Source organism: Lactuca virosa, chromosome 6, assembly GCF_052849685.1.
Source record: "Lactuca virosa cultivar CGN04683 chromosome 6, Lactuca_virosa_CGN04683_v6, whole genome shotgun sequence".
Classification (NCBI taxonomy): domain Eukaryota; kingdom Viridiplantae; phylum Streptophyta; class Magnoliopsida; order Asterales; family Asteraceae; genus Lactuca; species Lactuca virosa.
This window is the reverse complement of record NC_136431.1, coordinates 171,723,590-171,735,962: the sequence shown is the minus strand read 5'-3', so window position 1 is coordinate 171,735,962 and position 12,373 is coordinate 171,723,590. Positions and strand designations below refer to the sequence as shown.

Below are 12,373 nucleotides of genomic sequence, written 5' to 3'. Positions count from 1 at the left end.
GAAAGGAAAGGGGTCTACCGTTTATATAAGAGTGGGTGTGCTGCCATGAGGTGGGTGTACGGCCACACACCCATGTGTACGTCCGTATACTCATCCTAAAGGAGTGTATGGCCCGGTTTTGTCACTATACGACTTGTTGACTCATTCCTAACCTCAACCTTGACTGTACCCAAGCTTAGAACACTTATATTAACCCTTAAACCGTGCTAGAAGTTAATAGAACAAGTTTAACATTGATTGAATCGACTAGATGTACAAGGAAGAAGTTCCGGGTTGTCACAGACATAATCAAACACATATCAATAAACACACATCACCAAAGAAGAATAAAATCATACCAAAAAAACCACTCAACATCTACAATTAACCTAACAAAGACAAAACCATAACAAAAGCTAGAAAGCTTACATGTTCTTCCTGCTGTGGTGCACGGGTTTAGGTGGTCGGATGTAGAGGGTGGTCCTCCGGTAATGGCTGGTGGTTACTAAGAAAAGCATGGAATTAGAAAAAAATGAAAAATCAAAAAACCTTATCGGCAACTCCTACTCTGGTGGCTGGAAATGGATGGTTACTGGAACTGGGTGTCGTCGTTGGTAGTCCTCCGGTAACTACTTGACCGGGAAACAAAGAAAAAATAGGAAAAAAAATGAAAATCTCAAAATCCAAGAAGAAAGTAATGAAATCAGAAAATGAGTGACATGGAAGTTACCTGAGGTTGGTGGTGAAGGGTAGTGGTCGGAGGTGTCATCGGTAGAGAATCACCATTAGAGAGATCGAGAGAGAAATTGGTGGTGCACACTCAAAATGAGGGTCAATCGAGCTGTTTCGTGAGATTAAACCCTATGTGGTAAATAAAAAAATAAAAAACATTTGTGATTATGACATGCCGTCATGATAGAGTACAGAAGGATCGCTAACCTTCTATGCCAACGACAAGTCATCAGGATAGCTTTCCACAAATGGCATAGTTTTTTGACAAAACTACAAAAATGATCCATATGGTATGCATTTTCCCGGGTTTAGGCCAAACCTCAACTTTTTGGATTCGTGGTCTGTTTGAGCTAGTTTCATTATGTATTTGGTCCCTCCGAATATTGAAATGACTATTATGCCCTTTTTGATATTTATTTTCCATTTTCTTAAAAGATTTAATACTTATTAAATAATTTTTATAATTAAAAATAAAAGAGCCCCCCCCCCCTCTCTATCTATCTCTCTCTATTCGCCTTGACACCTTACCCCATCTCATTTCTTTTCCCTATTTCCATTTTAGATCTGCATGTGGCCTTCTCTCTTAAGCCTCTCTGTTTCTGCTCCTTCTTCTAAACCTGCAACTGAAGGACAAACACACAAACACACCCACTGAAACTTTCACTTGAAGGATAAACACCTCATACACATTGGAGGCGACAAATATAAATTTACTAATCTCCATACTCAAAACACCATTCCGTAACCACCCATCATTGAAGGAAACAGAGAACAAAACACTCCACTACCATTACCGGTGGTGCTGGCCCAATAGCTAGTAGTCAGAAGACATGAACTAAAATCGTCACCTGGACATATGAAGTATAAATCCAACTCGCAAGAAAACAGGTTTCCATATCCCTTATTCTTCCCTTAATCATGATTATGTGTTCTTCCCCATATTCGAACCAAAACCCAAATGAAATTAGGAGTCACGACTGTATAGGCGTCTAAGTTTGTGACATAGAAGAAGAAATACGAAAGGAGGGTCGCTAGAGGTTATGTCAAACTGCACTCAATCAGAATGCATTCCAAAAAATTAGAAACAAGACTTACTTGAATATAATCCCTCTATTTGTTGGGAATGTCGGCCTGATCTTCACAAAGTGAGACTTGAAGGAAGTCAGTGAAGAAGTTGCCAAGTACAAGGTCGGAACTCCTATGCGTGTTGGACTTGTGGCTCTGGTGGATGCGGTTGTTCAACCCGACAACACTAGTCTCGATCCATCTCAGACCTCTTTCTTCCAGGTTCTCAACATTCCCACCAAGATTAACAAAGGTACTGTGGAAATTATAACCCCTGTTGAGTTCATCAAGAAGGGTGATAAGGTGGGATCTTTCTAAGTTGTACTTCTATCCAAACTTAGCATCATGCTATTCTCATATGGTCTTATTGTTCCTAGGGCAAATATCATATTAACCCAACGAACTTGTCACGTTTGTTTTAAAAGGTCACTTAATTATTTTTTTTGCTCATTAAGGGAACGAACTCCGAATTTACCTGCTAAACAGGTACCTTAACTTGTAATTACCGGTTTCCAGCTTTATTTCACTAAAAAATAAAAATAAAACCCACATCATATCATGTCACACCCCCGGACCAGACGGCGAAAACGTCCGGAGGCAAGTGACTTCATTGTGCAGTATCATAACAATTGGATATAAATGAAACAGAGCAATCCAAACATCATACATTGAGATAACAAACATACATTGTTTACATAATGTATTTGTCCTTCGAATTACACAAAAGAGACATAAGCAAAAAATTTCAAACTACAGCTAAATAGTCCTGCATCCGCGTCCCTTGTTACCTGCTTACTAGATCCCTGAGAATACAAGTCGTTTTGAAAAACGTCAACTAAAAATGTAATGCCCGTGTTTCAGGGCTAAGCATTTTAGATGATGTAACAGTCTAGGTCAACTATTATAACTCTTTTGATGTAATAAAGATGAAATATTTGAGTATTATGTGAATTATGTGAATTTATATGCTTATTATTTATTTATAAATGTATAATTAATAAAGAATAAAAATAAGCATCAAAATTAAAGTGTGAGATAAGCCCGATATCTTTACATAAAGTTGTAGTGGTCGAAACAAGGATTCCGGGGATATAAAGAACGCTGAAATCCGAGTTATAACGAAGAAGTTATGACCCGTCGAAGTTTCGCAATGGAACCGGCACGATACCGAGAAGCGTAAATAGTGAATTTACGATAGAGCGAGTTTTAGCCTTAGCAATCTAAACGAAAGTCGTAGAATACGTTAAACCGAGAGCGTCCATAAAAAAAACGCCCAAATCTGACTTCGTATGAGGAAGTTATGATTTTTCGAAGTTTCGGCTTAGCAGTGTACAGCCTGAAGTTCGAATAGTAGATCGAGCGGTTTTTAGCCGACACAACCTAAACGAGAATCGAAGATCTCATTAATAGTAGCGTAACGATAAAAAGAAATACGAAAACAGACGTCGGATGAAGAAGTTATGAATTTTTAACGGACCAATCCTGTCCCGGCCTGTTAAAAATATAACTTTTAAAATAAAGTCAAAATTAGCCGACAGAGTCTAAACGAAAATTGTAGAGTGCGTTCCCGCCTACGCGTGGATATAAAGAACGTCGAATACGGAGCTCGTATGCGAAAGTTAAGAATTTTAGAAGTCGGGATGTGAATCTGCGAGATAAGATGACGTGACATGATCCCAGCCTTCCCTTGCTCCCCACAGTCTCGCATCCGATAAACGCCACGTAGCCTCGCAATTACGCCCCGCGTCCGAAGCTGGGTACGCCCGGCGTACTTGGCCTTATCCACTTCCGAGAGTAGGCGCGTGCGAAGCCAGCTGGAAGCGAGCTGGTGATCTTATCTGAGCCTTACGCCCAGCGTAGCCAAGGACTACGCCCAGTGTACGTCCGAGGCCTCGCGGCTATAAATACCCTGCGAGGGCAGCCTCCATTTTCACACAAAATCCTTCTACTTTCTCTCTCTACTTTCTCTCACTGCCCATTTTAACCCCTTAAAACCCTAGGAAACCCCCCTAGCACCCAAAGGAAGCCCCGAGGCTCCCGAAGTCCTGAGAAAAAGGGTCTTTCGGTTCGGAAACGCTGCTCCGAGCAAAGCCCAGTTTTTAAGAAAACCCGATGTAAGTGAGCTACGCCTACGCAATTTTTAATATAGCTTTTAAATAATTATAGTAATGTTATTAGGTCCTTAAAATAATTATTTGGGCTATTATTATGAGTTATATTGAGTGTTATTTAACGCTTATATAATAATAATAATAGCTAGACTATTAATTAGTCGCGGTTAACGTTAAAACTAAACTCTAGTGGTATTGATACTAGGTTTTGGTCAAGGAAAAATTGTTTTGAGATAACGAAGTGTTGTTCGAGTACCGAGTCACCACCTAATCAGGTGAGTGCATAGTTACTTTCATCTTACACATAGATATGAAGTATTTTATATAAATTACGTGCTACGTGTGCATATTATCTGTATACTTGTTATCTATGCTGGATGAACGATTTTATACACGTTTTAAATGATTTAAATTGTATATGTATTTTATATCTACAAAATGTGTTGGGTAAAACATGGGTAGATGTAATAATTGTTGTGTGACAAAATAAAATAATGAGAGGCCTCGTTATAGATGTTATTGATGATCCAGTCATCTAGCGGAGTATAGATGACGACCACGGACTATTCTAGACAGTCCAATGGAACGCTAGCAGGCTCGCAACCTGTAGGTGTTTATTTGAACTGTGTGTTTACCAGCAGTACTCTATCCCCCACATGATTGCCTTATTTGACATGAATTGCTAAGGAACCCCCGAAGCACGTGTTGTCACCCCGATGAAAGTCCTTAGACTAGGTCTCTTGTGTTAGATGTTTTAGGGACGTAAAGTGAGGATAACGGGAACGGGTAATCGGGTTTGTTTGGTTTGATAAAGTTAATAAACTTATTTATTGTGGGTTGAAAACCCTATGTGCTCACCAGGCTCCCAAGCCTCAGTTTCTTGTATTACAGGTAGTGGCGCATGAGCATAGATGTTTGGATGAGAGATAAGGGATCATAGGCCTGTAAATACGAAATAATGTAGTAAGGCTTATGTTGTACTGTTTATGCTTTTGATCTGTATCGAACATGACATCCCGAGTCTTTTAATGAAATACATTTCTTTGGAAATGCTTTTGATAAATCTTTATCATATTTTGTTTTGGGACAAATTCCGCAACACTTTTATTTAAAATGTTACTCTGATTTTCAAACAAGCATAAACAAAATCGGTCTTTTCTGGCCGTGAAAATGGGGATGTCACAAAAAAGTTGGTGAGTTCATAAGCATTTTTGTATAAAATCGTTTTACACTTGTTTAGAATCGTTCTCATTGTACTTTCAGAAAATCCGGTATTTTCTATGGAATCGTTTGAAGCCTTGCTTTGAAAATCATGGATATGAGTGTGTGCACGTCGCTACTTTTGTTCATCCTGATAAGAAGTGATTATGAAAAGCAGTTTAATTTGTAAAGGCGAACTGTGTTCGAGAATAGTTCTTTTGTGTAGTAATAGTCAACTGTTTCCAGAAAATCCCCCATTTTCAAAAGAGAATATAGTTGTAAATCTTGTTTTTTTTATTGAGTAAAATCGAGTGTGCGTTCTACTTTATCGTTATCGAAATCGTATAAAATCGTTTTCTCCAGAAAATCCTATATTTTCTGCTATAAAATATTCGTAAGTTCTGTTTCCAACTGTGTAAACTTGCATATGTGTGTGTGTTAGTTTATCGTTTTCAAAAAAAAAATCGTTTACAAACATTTTCCATAAAGTCCTACGCTTTTTAATTTGTAAAATAGCAGTATTAAGACTCTATACTTGTTAGATGAAAGAATCAACATGGCGAATTGTGGACGTTCTACGCAATGAAAAAGGACAGTCAACGCAACAAATGCGGACCATCACTTATCAAGTATAGGACAGTCAACACAACGTGCCAAAATTTATTTATGAGGTTTTTCCTTGCATAAATTTCTAGATAACATAACATATTCTAGTGAGTCGTTATAACCATACTAATCTTGACGGAATGCATGTTTTGGCGTTTCCCAGGCGCCCTCGTTTTTATAAAGACATTTGTCACCCTAGACTGGCCGGTCTAGCTGTAGCGAACATCGAAGGTGCGGGGTGTCAACCCCGTATATATCTATACACAAATTCTCGCTCTCCCTCCAGGAGACTTTGGCTATAACTCCTTACAGGACTTTGGACGTACACTAATATTTTAATATTTAGGTACTTTTGAGATTTGTCTGACTAGAATATTAACAACCTTTTGAGAAATCGCTTGAGATCCATTATTCGTTAGATAAATAATGAATTTCGTACTCACTGAATATAAATATCGTTCTCGTTCCATATCGTTTATTGTGTTGGTTAACTGGGTGCTCGTGTTCGTTCCGTTTCGTTTATTGAAAAATAAGCCATTTTGAACGTTTAACAAAATGACCCAACATTATCGGAATTGACAAAATGGACTTTCCTTTCTATGAATTGTCGGCTCAGGCCCATGTTAGTCAAGAGAAAAGTGTCAAGTTATAATTTATGACTGCAGGTTATGACATGTAAATATTTTTATGATGAAAACTCTGTTTTCGTATACTTTTCTTGATAAAATTATTTATATTAAATAATTATAAATAATCACAAATAGTTTGTTAATCTGGTAAAAAGTCATGAGTATGACATAATATTCCAAGATAACCCTTCTATTTGTGTTTGGCCAAAAATGATCCAAAATATTATTATTTCCATACTTTAATCATTTTCAAAATATTTTGTCCAACAACTTGTTTAAGCAAATATTGAAGCAAATCCTTATAGTTGTTGCTATCAAAATTCATGACTTATACTTGGTAAGATACTAGTTCTTGTTTCCAAACGTGATTTGTGAGATATAATCCAAACTCTTGAGACTTAACCAAAATCTCGAGTTTTTGGACTATTTATAAGGGTTTTCATACTTAAGCACATGTAAGATGGCATGCATACACAAAAAGCAAATAGATCATGATTTACACAAGACTTTGACTTGTATTCTCCCCCAAAAATAATAGAAATCTCGAAAAAGTAGGGGTATGAAGCTCACCTTGAGTTAGTTTTGTGGGTGATTTGGAGAAGTGTTAAGGAGCTTCCAAGTTCCAACACTTGAAAAGTTTCTTTGAACTTTAGAATATCCTAAGAATAATTTTATGTGTAAATATATTGAAATCTTAGGAATAATGGGGAGAATCACTAGTCAAAGAAGATGAAACACTTACAAAAGAAATCTGGGAATTTTTCCTTGAAGGAATGAGGCTTGAAGCTTGAATGAGTTGAGAGTATTCTTAGGAGTTTACTGAATATGGATATGAGAAGTGAGAGAGTAGTTCACGTTTTCAATAAGGGAAGATAAGGAGTAATTTGACATTTGCTTGGAGTACTGGTGGGTAATGTCTATGACTAAGGGTTAATGCATAGATTACTGGGATTTGCATGGGAAATGTGGAATTTACATCAAGTCAAACTCCTTATCCTCTTAGAATCCATTCATAAAAACCTTGGGTATTATTTTATATAAATATATTTAAAATAATAAATTTTGGCATAAAATGGGGGTCTAAGGGGTCTAGGATATGAAAAATACGAGTTTGGAATGATTTCCAACGTCAAAATGCCTTAAAATGACGAAAAAGTCTGAAATGGACAAAAATCCGGAGTGGAGTCCGGAGCCTGCGAGGGTCCGAAATCAATTCCACAATTCCGGAGTCATTCTCGAAGTTCCGGAGTCAATAGGCGAGGTCCGAAGTGTTCTTCTCGGATCCAAGGTTCATGCGAAGTCCGGAGCGCAGCCATCAGTCCGGACCGAAGGTGCGAGGCTGACCAGGAGATTCCGAAGCAACTGAAGTGTCCGGATGAGAGGCTTATTCCAGAGTCAACTTTCTGAGGCATGCGAGATCCGAAGCAAGAAGGGTTCCGGAGATGCGACTCCTCTTGGTTCCTTAGAAGGCATTCCGGACCAAGAGGCTTCCGGCCAAGAGGTTCAGGACCAAGAGGGTTCCGGACCAAGAGGGTCCTTTTGGGTTTTCTCCTTCAGTTTTGAGCTGTTTTCGACTGAGGAAGGTACATAGAGAGATTTGAGATACGTGGAGAGATTTGGGAGAGATTTCACATACTTGGAGAGATTTGGGAGAGATTCGATTTACTTGGAGAGATTTCATATTCTTGGAGAGATTTGGGAGAGATTTCATATTCTTGGAGAGATTTCACATACCTGGAGAGATTTGGGAGAGATTCGATTTACTTGGAGAGATTTCATATTCTTGGAGAGATTTGGGAGAGATTTCATATTCTTGGAGAGATTTGGGAGATATTCGATATACTTGGAGAGATTTGCATTCTAACACTACATGACTCATTAGGAACTCATATTGTACACTTAAATGTGTTAGCACAAGTCTCACAATAGTTATTGCTTTCATGAGGACGGAATTTCCTAGCCAAAATGCTAGTTGTGACATATCATATCTCGTTTGTGATTCTTTAATCTTGGATCGATTGGATTATACTACATAATCAAATGTGATGTATCAGTGAAGGCGATTAACGCCATTTACATTTACCTGTTCTTCAAAAAGAATTCCGTCAAGGCCTGGTCGATTTAGCGGATGTTTGCCGATATAGGGCATTTCTATGTTCCGTCAATACAGATTGATTTCTCGTTTGTGGTTGCCACCATTGTGGCTATGATTGCTAGTCATTAGGCAATCTACATGTGGTGTCTTCATCATCGGATTACAGTAGGAAGATGCCTTAAATTTCCTTGAGAACATACGATGTAAAAGCGATTGAATCGAATTCATAATGAATCTTCCAAAAAAGCTTTTGATTTGTTTGTATGCGTCTTTATTTTGAAATCATACTTTGTCTTTATTTTGTAAATGTTTGTATGCGTCTTTACTTTGTGTTTCATAATGAATCTTCCAAAAAAGCATAATGAAGTCTGAAACGAACGTTTACAGAGAACCATACAAGCAGATAAGGATTTGATATCTTGTACCATGTTGAAGACATTTGGTAACAATTGAAAACATATAGAACTTGTTCTGAATTTTCTTCGAGACCCATTTTCCAATGAAGCTTCATTGGAAAATCGGAAACTGAGTCTATCAACATCACTCATCCAATCTTCTCAATCTCGTTTTCCTTTATTTTCTGAATTATGAAGAGAGGATGGATGCACATGCATTAATTTTTGGAAATTTACTAAACATGTTGGAAAAACAAAAAAAGAGGAGATAAGCAATGCATAGAAGGTGTTCGACAAAATGCTTGAAAGAATAATTTTGCCACCTCTTAAGTATTAATCCCATTTATCAAACATACATCATCACATTTGACCGGACTATCCGGTATCAAGTTAAATAAGGACCATTTAAAAAGGTAAATTCAGACTTCGTTCCCTTAATGTGCAAAAAAAAAAAAAATTAAGTGACCTTTTAAAACAAACGTGACAGGTTCGTTGTGTTAAAATGACATTTGCCCTTGTTCTTATTGTGTATGACAATTGATCTGTATTTAGCCCTGGGGTTCTTGATTTGACCAAAGAATACTTGATTGAAAAGTTTGCTCTTTGTGTTTTAGAGTGATAAATGGGAAATTAGATACACAATAAAGACTTAGAAAGCTCCATAGATTTAAGTTGCAGGTTCCGAGAGAGAGAGAGAGAGAGAGAGAGAGAGAGAGAGAGAGAGAGAGAGAGAGAGAGAGAGAGAGAGAGAGAGAGAGAGAGAGAGAGAGAGAGAGAGATGGGTCCTTTTATTTTTAATTACATAAACTATTTAATAAGTATTAAATCTTTTTAGAAAATGGGAAATAAATACAAGGGCATACCAATCATTTCAATATTCAGATGCTCTAATACGCAATGAAACTAGTTCAAAATAATCACCAGTTCAAAAAAGTTGGGGTTTGCACCAAAACCCGAAAAAATACATACAATAGGGATCATTTTTGCAATTTTGTCTACTTTTTTTTGCAACATGAATTATAAATAAATAGAAATTATATTTTGTTATCAATAGTGACGACATGTCGTCGGCATAAGTTTTCAGAAAACAACACAAACCCTTTTCGTTCCCGCCTAAGTTATGTCGTCAACAAGTTGTCGGCATAGATACACTAGTCAAAAAAAATTGGGCAACCCTATACCTGCAACATGTTGTTGGGATAGCTTAAGCTATAGCGACGACTGATGTCGTCGACATAGAAGTTGTCGGCACATGAGTCTTTTTTTTTGTAGTGAAGATTGCAAACTTGAATTTATACACATGTATATCAAACAACAAGTAAAGTTTTGTTTTTTTATATATAATTAACGAACGGAAGTGACAAATTTATATCGAAATGTTGATCATTGCAAATTTATATCAACACATAAATAAAAATAAATAAATAATTTTTTTATTTAGTTAACGAATAAAAATTGTTAAGAAAAATCAAATTATGTGTACTACGGGATATAAAAAAAATCTACAAAATAATAGAGGTGAGGATGATATTTTATGAAAAAAATAGACAGGTGATAAATAATATCAATACTTTAAAAATAAGAATAAAAAATATCATTTTGGGATTGCAATGTAGTCACTCCCATGCACATTACAAATTAATATATAGTTAATTAATACATTCACCGACACAATGCATGAAATCTAAATATAATAGTATATAGTTTAAATTTGATTCATGTCTTCAAACACCGACCACACTTGACTTTTGACTAATTTCAATTGAGTACTAGTAAGTGAAAACTACAAATGCAATAAAAGTTTCAACCAAACGAAAAGGATAGAGCAATGCAGAGATACAATTAACAAAGCTGACAGCTATCGTGGGCCATACTATACTATTCAGTCAAGACACCGTTCTCTTTTGCATCGGCAACTTGTACAATGTCAGTATCCTGGTCAGCCTTCTTTCCTTCTCCATCACCTAACTTTGCATCACTCTCTTGTACCTTCTCATCATTTTGTTCAATCTTTTTAGCCGCCTCTTCCTCAGCTTGGATCCTGGCATCCTCCACAGCTTTCAGCCTTGCTTCTTCTTTTGCATTCTCCAGAGATTGGATCAACTTGTTCAAGCAACTCTCAGCATTCTCTTCAAAAGACTTTGGCATCAAATTTTCGGCAACATCAGCTGGAGTCATCTTAGTCTCCTCCAACAGTCGACTGATGGTTGAAAACAGCTCGTGAGATTCAAGATCCAAATAGTTCTTTGCAAGCACCTTGAATGTTTCAAAACAACAATAGGAAAGCTCGATATGCTTATCCATCCTTCCTCTCCTAATCAGAGCAGGGTCAAGCTTTTCAACAAAGTTTGTTGTGAACACGATCAGTCTCTCACTCCCACAAGCCGACCATAGGCCATCAATGAAGTTCAAAAGCCCAGATAAAGTCACTTCACTTCCCTTATTCTTCTTATCCTTCTCCTCCTCGGCCTTGCGAACTGGATCCTTCTCCTCCTCTTTACTCTCTTCTTTTTTCTCCTTTCGCCGACCAGTTAAATCAAGTGAACAGTCGATGTCCTCAATCACAATTATAGACTTACTTGATGTGTCGATGAGTAGCTTCCTCAAGTCCGTGTTATCTTTCACGGAGGTTAATTCAAGATCATAGATGTCGTATTCCAGAAGGTTAGCCATGGCAGCAATCATGCTAGACTTTCCAGTTCCTGGTGGGCCATAAAGAAGATATCCTCGCTTCCATGACTTGCCCACCTTCTTGTAGTAGTCTTTCGACTTGCTGAACATCATAAGATCATCTAAAATCTCCTTCTTCTTTTTCGGGTCCATTGCAAGAGTGTCGAATGTGGAAGGGTGCTCGAATATGATGTGGCTCCACATATTCCTCCTGTAACCAGACCAGTTCTCACTCTTGTTGTTACTATAGAGCTTTCGTTGCCTTGTTCTCACTGCAATAGCCTTTCCTTCATCAAGTACATGCTGCAAGTAAACTTTAGTGATGATATCTCGGTGTTCTCTTTTACATGTGAGCCTAAAATACCGCTTCTCCTCATCACCTCGATAGGAAAAGAATGCCTGCTGTTTTGGGATGCTTTTACTCGACGTCCACCAGATCTTGATGCCTCTGAACTCGTCTGTGACCTCTTCGTAGTCGTCCATACTCAGGACGACGGATTCACAGTCTTTGACCACGTTTGCCTTTAGCCGTTTGGCTCTGTTGGAGGAGTTGGTGCTGAGGTAACGTTCAATGGAAACAAAGGCTTTGCTTCGCTCGAACCAGCTGTCTGCTTGGTATTCATGAAAAGTGATTTCGACATAAGGGTACACATAGCTAACCACTTTGTTAACGTATTTCATGACATCGCTTTGGAACTTTTCTGGAAACAGTTGCCCGAATATTGCCCAAACGAACATTACGGCAGCCATTAGAGACCCTAAATGAGTCATATCCCCCATCATCTCTTTCTTCTTGCTCACAGCACTCAAATCTGTTGGTAAAATGGTGATAATTAGACGAGGGGTGTATAGATCACGTCTCAGTTTATATAGCACCAAGTTAAATGGCAT

General features: G+C 37.7%; 2 pseudogenes; one reads left to right on the top strand and one right to left on the bottom strand.

The window, feature by feature from the left end:
- Positions 1-511: 511 nt before the first annotated feature.
- Positions 512-9,431, top strand: LOC145122074 (large ribosomal subunit protein uL10 pseudogene; annotated as a pseudogene).
- A 1,104-nt stretch (positions 9,432-10,535) lies between these two features.
- LOC145119352 (AAA-ATPase ASD, mitochondrial pseudogene) lies at positions 10,536-12,373 on the bottom strand (annotated as a pseudogene).